Source organism: Cajanus cajan, chromosome 9 (assembly GCF_000230855.2).
Source record: "Cajanus cajan strain Asha chromosome 9, NIPB_CcT2T_4, whole genome shotgun sequence".
Classification (NCBI taxonomy): Eukaryota; Viridiplantae; Streptophyta; class Magnoliopsida; order Fabales; family Fabaceae; genus Cajanus; species Cajanus cajan.
Window position 1 is genome coordinate 19,471,220 of NC_138525.1, and position 11,102 is coordinate 19,482,321.

At 30.2% G+C, this 11,102-nt stretch overlaps 1 long non-coding RNA gene across 1 annotated transcript; it reads left to right on the top strand.

The window, feature by feature from the left end:
• The first annotated feature begins 6,774 nt into the window (after nt 1–6,774).
• On the top strand, nt 6,775–9,377 carry LOC145951882 (uncharacterized). The gene is made up of 2 exons (XR_014429820.1): nt 6,775–8,060; nt 8,919–9,377. It is a non-coding gene; the product is annotated as an uncharacterized LOC145951882 (long non-coding RNA).
• The last annotated feature ends 1,725 nt before the right edge of the window (nt 9,378–11,102 follow it).

The window sequence follows — 11,102 nt, forward strand, 5'->3', positions numbered from 1 at the left end:
AAATTATTATTTAATTGAACGAGTAAAAGTAATTACACCAAACCTATATCAAGCTATATCTATAATATAGAATAAATTAATCAAGCAATAACTAAACATCGACAACTAATAATTAGAGTTGTCAAAACGGGTCAGTCCGGCTTATGTGGGTCAGTCCACCTTGACTCACTTTAAAAACGAGCCAACCTAACCTGGCCTACTTTTAATTTTTTCAAAAAAAGATTTGGCCCGGTCTGGCTCACCACGGGTTGGTGGGTTATATGGGCCAGCCCACCAAAAATTAAAAAAAAATTATCAACAAAATTCAAAATTTTAAATTAATTATAAATTAACATAATAGTCATAAAATTAGTATCATTAATAGTCATAAGTCATAATTCATCATACAAAATTAAATATAAATCATGATAAAAGTCCAAAATAAAAATTTTCAATATCCCATAATACAAAATTAACTACAAATCATACTTAAATTTTTATTACAAAAAAAAATTGGTGGGTTGGTGGGCTACCCGGCCCACCACGAGTTCAGCCCGGGTGGGTTGGTGGGCTACCCGGCCTACCACGGGTTCAGCCCGGGTGGCCGGGGTTGAGATATACTCACTTACTATAAAAATTCAAATTTTTTGACCCGGCCCAGCCCGTTTTCAAGGTAGGCTGGGTTGACCCACGAGCCCCAGCTCACTTTGACAGCTCTACTAATAATTAGTCTCTAAATTAAAGAATAAAGTTACCAAATAATTTTTTTCTAAAAGTATAATTATAATACATTTTAATCACTTCATCTATGAAAATCCACGAAGTGATCACGATCTCATAATTTAATAAAATGAATTGTTGGAATGCAAACCAATCATCACTACAACTAAATTATTATATAGTTACACACATTAAATTATCATATAAGTATATATACTTTATAATAATATAATTATATTACTAAAAAATTATTTTTATTCATATAATAAATATATATTAATATAAAATTAAAAGTGTGAATATAAATTATAATAATATATAAAATACATTATTAAATAATATTCAAAATTAGTATTAAAATTATGTATAATTATATATATTATATATATATATATATATATATTATTTATGAGTTAATCATCCATATACTGTCAGTATAAAATTTTTTACACTGACAACTAATCATATCTTTTAAAATATTTTATTTTATTTTTATTTCATTAAATGAGCAATTAGCATGATACTATTAAAAGATATGATTAGTTGTCGGTATAAAAAGTTTTTACACAAATGGTATATAGGTGATTAATTCTATATTTATAGTCACTTTTTTTTTCTTGTAATATTTGTTGGAATGCATGAATCATCGGATCCAACCCCACTGCAATGATAAAAGGGGTCACGAGAAAACCCTGGAATCGAACCTATGACTAAAAAGAAAAAGAGCATGCCATGATTTATTATTTTAGATTTGATCCTTCTAGAATTAGCTGTGTTTTAGAAAATAAAGTAAATAATCTCAGTTATTAATTACCAATATTATACACTTAATTATACGTAGATCCGATAGATTTGTGTTGACGAGACTATGGGTTGCTTCCACTGAAATAAAAGTGTTAGGTTTGAAGTTTGAAAGACAGATCAAAGCAGTAAGTGGTAGACAGCATGGAGTATGGAGAAGAGGGACAAGGCACCGACCTAGATCAATATTATAGCCACGTGAATAATTCTATAATCACACAAATATTACCTAACTTCTTTCTGTTAAGGATCATACGTTGTTTATGCAGACTATTATACTTTTTGAAGAGTCTAAAATCTAAGCATGTTTTTGGTTTAAACGTTTTGTTATCTATGAAGTATAGTAGTTTAATGATTTCAATTTCTCAAATTTTAATTAAATAATTTTAATTTTTTAAATATTATAATTATATAATATTGATAATTTTTAATTAAGTACTTTTAATTTTTTAAATATTATAATCATGTGATTTTAGTCTTTCAAATATTATAATTATGTAAATTTTTATAAATTACATATATTAGTAATTTTATAGTAATATATAATTTAATATATAAATAAAAATTAAAATATATGTATATATCTTAAATAAGTTAAAAATTATATAATTATAATACTTAAAATATTAAAATCGTACGAATGGATTAAAATTATACCGTTAAAATCTAAAAGACGAAATCATTCAATTCTAATACTAAAAGTGTAAAAAATAAAATTAAACCTATTTTTTTCTATTGAGTTTTTTATTTAGCATTTAATTTTCTCTGTCTTTCTAAATTTAAAACAAGTTAAAGTATTAAAAATTATTTCTCATCTATTTTACAAGTGAACAAATTCGTTTACGTATGCGTAGGTTCAGCGTTTGTTTAACTTACTGATTACTCCTATATGAGTTAAATTATCACAACTTTCTACTACCAAAATGTTTTATTATAAAAATTATTAAGAAGATATATTTAAATAAAAAAATGATGTAAAATAACTTCATTATTATGTAAAGTAAAAAAATTTACATATCTTAATTAAAATCCTCCAAGCCCAGAAAGAAATAAACAGAAATAAGAATTCATAAATGAAGGGCATAAATCGAGTTCTTACAAAATCTTAAAATAAAAAAGAATATTATAAAATATTTCTGTCTAAGTTATAATTTAAGAAAATGTTATAATATGCTCTAATTTCAATGTCACACAATCATATTAACAAGATCTATAAATTGAACTGAAGCATCAAGTTTTGTCTTTCTCATATATAGTCTTATATACCTAATCAACTCTTAGATAACATACTATTGAAATAAAAAAAATTTTAAAAAAAAACACACAAGAGAAATGAGAATATATTTCATGCATATACAACACATATGGTATATAGGTAATATACTAACACATCATACATTCTCAATTTATATCCATACAAATAATTCAATCCTCAAGATTCATCTCATTTCATTCAATGCATTAAACTTGAGTATATCCCTATTTAATAGCGTATATCCCTAACTCTATATGTATGTCAAAGTATCTCCAACTTCACCAAAAGTCGACGCTCCAATACAAGACAGTTTAGGAACATATGTACAGATCATCACACATCGGGTGATTCCCTCAATTCATTACCAACAAGGAGAGGTCTATTAGGATCCATTTGAAGCATTATAGTCGGCTATGATTACCCCCCCCCCCATACTCGTTAGGGGCTCCCTTATAATGCCTCTAAGATTTAAGAATAAGACCATAGAGAACCTCTTGTATATATTCACATCGCCTCCCAAAAAAAGTATACATGAATACATGAACTCTCACACAACATTATCAACACAATAAATAATAAAATTTATAATGACACGACAACAACTTACCAGATTCCTCTATTTGAACTTTTCCACAAGATACCAAGCTTTTGCCTATATTTCACCATTGTCAAGTCTCTTCCTAGACTTTCTCATCTCATCATCACCATCATCTCTTGTATTCTTATTATCTCTTTTCATCATACTCACTTCCCTTTTATATTTATTCAATTATAGTTATCATGTTTCTCTTTTCCTTATTGTCGCTCTCCCTTGACACTCTCATTTTTGTCTTCTTTTTAATTAATTACCAATGGTTATTCACTCTTTTTATCTCTACTTTTAATTTCTAATAGTATCACTCTTTCATGAGCTCCTTGCTAATTGCTATTCTTAAAACTCACTCTATTTTTCATTAGTGACGTGGTGCTTGTTGAGATTTCCATTGAAATTAACTTTCGTTCTTGTTGTAAATCATTTTAACTCTGACAACGGACTCAATCACGACAAGTATATCGGCCATACAACTAGTAAATTTAAATCGTATCCACAGGGACTAGTTAGGTAAAACAAACATTTAATGACTATTTGTGACTAAAGAATAATATTCCAATTTTTCATAGATTGTCATGCAATTGAAGTAAAGGTTATGACTTGTTGGAATTTTAAAACTATAAAACTATTTGTGTGTGTGTGGAAGGGATAGGAAATGGTATTGTGATTTTGTAAGATTGTGGGGTCAGATATCACCGAACTTCACACTGATGAATCTTTGTTCTCTTATTACATTCATTGCCTAGTCAACCCGTAAATTTACTCAAACCTAATCCCTTAGAGCAAGAGCCTAGGTGCATATAGTGAATATCAATTCCTTGAGTATCCAATATATATACCTGCATTACGGGTTAGAGTTTAAGACTACTAATGGGCCAAGCTCCATTCTTATATACATTTTCCACTAGGTATTTTGTTTCAGAGCTAGTTTCAAATGCTATTTTCCAATGCCCAATGGACTCTATATCAAGCAAAGGAGAATCAATCCAAAGCAAGCATTACGAATAGAAACATAACACAATAATGAATGAACAACATATATATCATTAATAAAGTGAAGATTACATAAGAGTTACGTTAGTTACATCTAACCTCACAAAATAATGGGTAAAACCGCTCAAAATAATGAGGGTGAAACAAAAATAGGGATGGAAGAGAAGATGGAAGAACTGAAGGAAAGACCCACACACAAACGGTCCCAAGCACCGGGAATCCCTTCCATAACTCCTAGAAGTCGCCCAATGTGTGAATGAGGGGAGAATCCTCGAAGATTTGATCAGATACGAGTTAGGTGAGTCAGGAAAGGGTTAACACGCCCAAAGCGTTATACTCCGCGCTCAGTGCAGGGTCTTCCAGAGAGTTTAGATGCTCTCTGTCTCAAGGCACGTGCTACGCGGATACTCTTGAGCCCAGCGCGATATCTTCCAGAGAGTTTTGGTTACTCTGTCTCGAGGCATGCCCGACATAGAGACTCTTGCACCTGGCGTAGTGCTACGTTACAGAGTGTGTTGCTCTCTGTCTTGTACAAGCCCGACGCAGGTAGTCTTCTCTTACTCTTTAGCTCCTTAAATTTGCAATCTTATGGGTCTTCAACCTTAACTCTTCAACTCAATACTTACACAAAAAATTAGGTATATCAAGGTATTGTCAGATAATTTTTGGATTAGCTATATTTGCACAAAATTGAATCAAAAAAGAACAATTATATTGCAAGAGTGCATGGGGTGAGTGAAATTGTTCAATAATTCCTATATAAAAAGAAGTATAATTGAGATTTAACAGTGCCCAACGAAGCAAAGCTCATGCTTAGCATGGAGAGGTCAAGGATCTCTTTATCGTGTTTGCACCTAAGGTGGCAACTCCCACACCCAATATGGAGAGGTCATAAACCGTTGTCTCTTTTACGTTTGTCGTGACTACTCTCACATCCAACACTAAGGGAATAGGGGATCCCTTTGGTTTTCTTATATGCCCACATCGTGATCCTAGTTACTCCTAGCATCACCCCTTTGGAAAAATGACATCAAATCGCACTAGACGAGACACTCCTCACCCTCCTCTAAGAGGTCAAGAACCTCTCTGTGGTTCTTGTGCCCATCATGGCCCTTCCCATGCCCACTATGAAGAATTGCACTTATCACATTTGATGCATTAAACGCACGTCCAACATACATTCCTTCATCGTCTTTACAAGTATTCCACATGCTCTCTATAGTTTCCTTTTAGGTTTTTATTTACAGCATTTTAAGGTTTAAAAATTTAACACATAAGATTGACTTAATCTTTTTTTTTCCTTCTTATTTTTAATAAGGTTTTGGATTGGGTTCAAAAGTCTAATCCAAAGACTTATCTCTAACCCACCAGCTATTATTTCTTATTTTATTAAGATTTTTTCTTATTTATATTATAAGCTTAATTAAAATAAATAGATTAAGTTTATAATATATATATATATATATATATATATATATATATATTATTTAGATAACTATTTTATTTTTTATAGTAAAAATTAAGATGTTACATAACTTACATCAATTAAAGAACTCAATTATATAATAAGATATTAAATATTTTTAAAATTTTATAAAAAAAATATTGTAGAATTAATTTATTAATTTGATAACATTTAATTTATTACCGTAAAAGAGTAAGACTTTCGCTCTCCCCATTTTCTCAATTACTCTTTTACTATTCTCTTTTCTCTCGTGACGGTACATTTCACACACTCCCTGAATTAGTTAAAAAAAATCGAATTCCCTCAATCATTTCAAATTACTTTTCTTTAATCTTTATTTTTATATTTGATCTTTTTAACTATCTATTATTTTTAATTAATCCTCTTAATGTCATGCTAGTTCAAAATTAAATTTCACTTTTTAAAGAAATTATTAATTATTAAAATAATCTTATATTCTTATTTAAATTTTAAATTACGTATTATAAATATAAAATATAATCATATTAAAATATTTATCTTGTATAATTTCAATATTAATTTCTTAAAATTTTTAAAATTAGTTACTTAAATACTACCTCGACTGATCAAAGTAGTTAGATTATTTTTCTGTATTTTATCATAAAAATAAATTAAGAGATAATAATATATGTACTAGCAATATTATAAGGCTTTTCTTTTACATTCTCATCTATTTACAAATAACTATATATGATGAATAGCAAGGAAGTCCAATTGTAGAGTTAGAAGTGTAAATTATTATAAACTTGGTGCCGAGTTTGATTCTCATAAATAAATTAGTACTAAATTTATTGACTAATAATAACTACCTCTAAAATTATATAAAAATAATTTTATTGATTAACCCTTAATATTGAAATGTATGTCTATTAATTAAATACTTGATTAAAAATGTACGGTCAGTAATCACTATTATAGTTATAACAATAATAATAATTTTGTAAATTTTTGTAATAAATATATTAAAAATGATCTCAAAGATTATTTCTTTTAGTTTTTGTTTTGTCCATTTTTTAGTTCATGAGTTAGTATTATCAAACTCGATGTTAAAAAATTTATATTACTCACACATAACGAGATCCATTTAAAAAGTTGACATCAACTGATAAATTATTTTCATATACGTCAACAAAAAATTCAACTCATCCAAATATTTAAAAGATAACATTATGAACTAATCATTGTTATTAATATATCACAATTTGCACGCATAATATAAGAGAAATAAAGCAAAAGAAATACCATCAGAAAGATGTCCACTAAACACTAAAGACGTTATTAATTTGATTGATGAGGTGGGGGAATTGATGAACGGCCATTCTCTTCTGAACGGCTATTAATCCAACGGTTCTCAGAACCCGGGCGGTCACCGTCCTACAGTTTGGGAAGGAGGTAGCCGACCGCAGCAAACGGTGACTTCCTAGGAACCACATTACATTAAATTATATAAACACTTTGCATATCATATCATATGAACGTAGATGCACGGCATGCATAAAAATTAAATGCCCGTGGGAATTGGGATCCAAATCTCCACAACATTAACCACTATTTTATGATAATTGTCCTCATCTGATTTTGCTTTCCATCTTTATACATTTAGGATATTGCCTCATGAATTTGTTTTACCATTTATAATATATTTTCCCATGCAACACATAATTTGCCAGGTTTGAGTACGTAGTTATATATAATAATCTTATCAATAAGATCATCGAAAAATGGAGGAACAAAGAGTTGCTTCGAACAAGCAACGTGGAATGAAATTCCAGAAGAAAAACACGAGAAGTGAATTCACATCGAATCCTTGTGCAGGTCTCATGAATACTCCATCTTATCCATTGGCGCTGTCTTCTTCATTTTTCTGTCATCAACAAAACCAGCAACCGCCGCTACTTCCTTTGCCCGAGGTTTCACCGATTGTCAAGAATCGTAAAAACAGAAGCTGCAGAGACATGTCCAATAACAATAAACCAAAACAAAGCATGCGAGAGGAGGTTAAGAAGAAACTACCGACGCAACCAACAACAAGATTTCAAAGCACTCCTGCGGTCTGCACGACGTCGTTTAGGTCAACGAATGGATTTGGCGGCGAAGTGATGGATTGGGAAAGTTGGGTGTTCAACCTGTCACCGCCACCAAGCAGTTTGCCGGTGCCAAGGTTTTGTGTGAGAAGATCAAAGACCGGTTGCAATAATATTGCAGAAACTAATTAATTAACGGTTGGTAATTTGGTATGTCACAAGTCACAACCTTCCGCGTCTACATGATGAAGTTGCTTTGGTTATTCATTTGTTATCAGTGTACACACTTGTCTCTCTTTCATTTTCTTTTTCTCTTTTGCAGAAGGGGCAACGCCAATGACTTTTTTTTTTTTTTTTCTTCTGTGTGCACCATCTGTTTTTGAATTTGGGGCACACAAAAATGAAGTTAATTTCTTTTGGATGTTTAATGGAAAATGTTTAATATAACGAAGGTGGTTGGACTTTTATAACACTAGTGCAAAAAGGGGTTATTACGTCTCCTCATTTACGTTGAAAACTGGAACAGCTGACGTTGTAAAAACGCGGTGACAGTTTCGTAAATATAGAGGGGAAAAGTTACGTCAAACATATGGGGTCTGACGTAAATTAGACAATTTACATCGGACTATTTTGTAGCCAACGTAGATTGGCTAATTTACGTCGGACCTCCCTTGTCCGACGTAAATTTCCCCATATAACTCCCCACTCACCACGATTCTAGAGCCTTCCTCCTGTTCTCGTTGAGTTAGTGGTTAGGATTTCCTCCTTCCTACTACTTCTCCCTTCGTCCCTCTCTTTACTTTGAGTATGTGAATGGATTTCAACTACACTTCTACACTTCCCTTCTACGTTTCTTCTTGCTACCACGATTCCAGCATCTAATTGGAAGAGTTCTTTCATATTTCCTTCTTCTTGCTTCCCTTCTACGCTTGCCTCTGCCTTCTAATTTTTTAGACTTACTTTTTTTGTTTTTATTACATTTTGTGCCTTGATAGTTGATCTAGATGCTACATCTTCAAGAGGTGTGGTTTTTATTACGTCTTCTAATTTTTCTGTTTGTGATTTTAGATGCTGGAAATGATGATGTCAAGTTGAGTTCTAAGGACCAGAGAAGAGAAGCCAGAGGAAAAACCAGCAGAGGAAAATAAGGAGGAGGAAAAGCCAAAAGAAAAGCCAAGTCTGGGTTTCAGAACGACCCGTTCTGCACGGAGAATGGGCCATTCTCCAACCAGAACGGCCCGTTCTGCTTGCAGTCATTTTTCTTTTTTTCTTTTTTTTTATTTTAATTTTTTACAACTTTTTACGTCGGACCTTGTAATGTCCGACGTAAATTTACGTCGTTTTCGCGTCCCGACATAAATTTACGTCTTCTGCTTCTATGTTGCATCTTTTTTCGATGTAAAACTCCCTAAAATGACCGACGTAAAATGTATATTCTATACTAGTGTAAGTTTCCGAATTTGTAGCTAAACATGTTGTACGTCAATTATCATATCTTTCGATTATTACAATCAGTCTATTTGTTTACTTGAAATAGTATATATAAATTCCTAAATTCAAGTTGTTATTACTGTAATTTTTATTTTTTAAAAATAATTATCATATCTTTAATAATAAGATATGAAATGATTTGTCATTTTAGCATATGTTAATTTTAAATAAATGATAATATTTCGAAAGATTAGTCTAATATATTAGTTTTTGACTTAATTTTAACTAGGATGTCATTTTTTTTGTTGAAAAAAAAGATACTATATATAGGTTTCATCCGAGTCTTGTGTGCATTTTGTCCTACCTCATGACCGATGTCATTGTCCTGCGCATGGTGGAAAGAAATCTGGACTTGTGGAGCATTTGGTATTTGGTCTTGTCTACCATGAACATTTTGGCTGATGCTTTAGTACTTGTGATTGTATTATTATTCGATTGATGTGAATATTTATCAAAATATTCAAATGAAATGGAAATAAGTAAAGTAAAATAAAATTGGAAATAAATAAATCAATAACATAATCGCAATTAAATTGGAAATAAATAAAATAAGAATCAATCTGTTAAATTAATAGATTATCATTTATCTTAATGACTATTTATATATTACATTTTTATTTTTAAAATTTTAATATATGAGATTTTCTTATAAGATTTTTGTTATTCACTTAATTTATATATATAATTATGAAAAAGTAAGTTAAGAGGAGATGTTTACTTATTTGTCTGTCGAGCCTTCAAAAAAGATTATTTCTATATTTGACAGAAAATACTTCTTGATAATAAACCAAAATAATACAGTTTTGAAAAGGAAGGAAAAAAGCAAGAGAAACAATAAAATAAAAATAACAAAATTAGGAAAAAGAAGAAATGATAGAATAATAATAAAAGTGGGGCACGGCGAGGCAAATTCGGCCCAGCCCCAGCTCAAACATGTAGCAGCTCAAAGACTAAAATCCCACTAAACAACTTAGTTAGATACTCAAATATTAAACCAATTTAGTTATATTATAGAGAAAATGTTGAAAAACAAGACCCATGTTAGTGAGTTAAAAATAAATTAAAAAATATATGAGCAACAAAGTCATGAATTCACTTTTATTAATTCTTCAATAAATTAAGGTCTTTATACATGCATCAACTCATCATGTTTAACGAGTTCAGATATACAGCAACAAAAACAATGAAAATGGACGTAGAAACAAGGAAGAGGGCAGCGGCTTTCATTTTTCCATGTAACAATCTAACCCAATTAAATAGTTCTCAAAATTTACATGTTTTGAGATACAAAGTGAGCACCACTCTATATTTTTTATGAAAATGGGCCAAAGCCAAATAAGGCCCTATTTGTTTTAAATATTTTCCACTGCATTCAATTTTAATATATTAAACATAAATACAGGTGATAAAATGGATCTGAACCTTATAGATATTTATAAAAATATCCTCATGCGAAGCGGATAAATACCTGCTTATATGAAGATAAGTATGTATGGGACAGATATAGACTCACAAAATTTAATGAATGCGGATGTAGGTACTGGTACTATGGTATCCAACTTGCCCCGCAGTATATATAATATAATTACTTAATAATATATATATATATATATATATATATATATATATATATATATATATATATATATATATATATATATTAATTAATATAGTAATATTAATATTATTTTAAATCTAAGATACAAGTTGAAGTCATTAAAACACTTTTTCTCTAAGTTTCACGGTAGCTTATCTTCAATT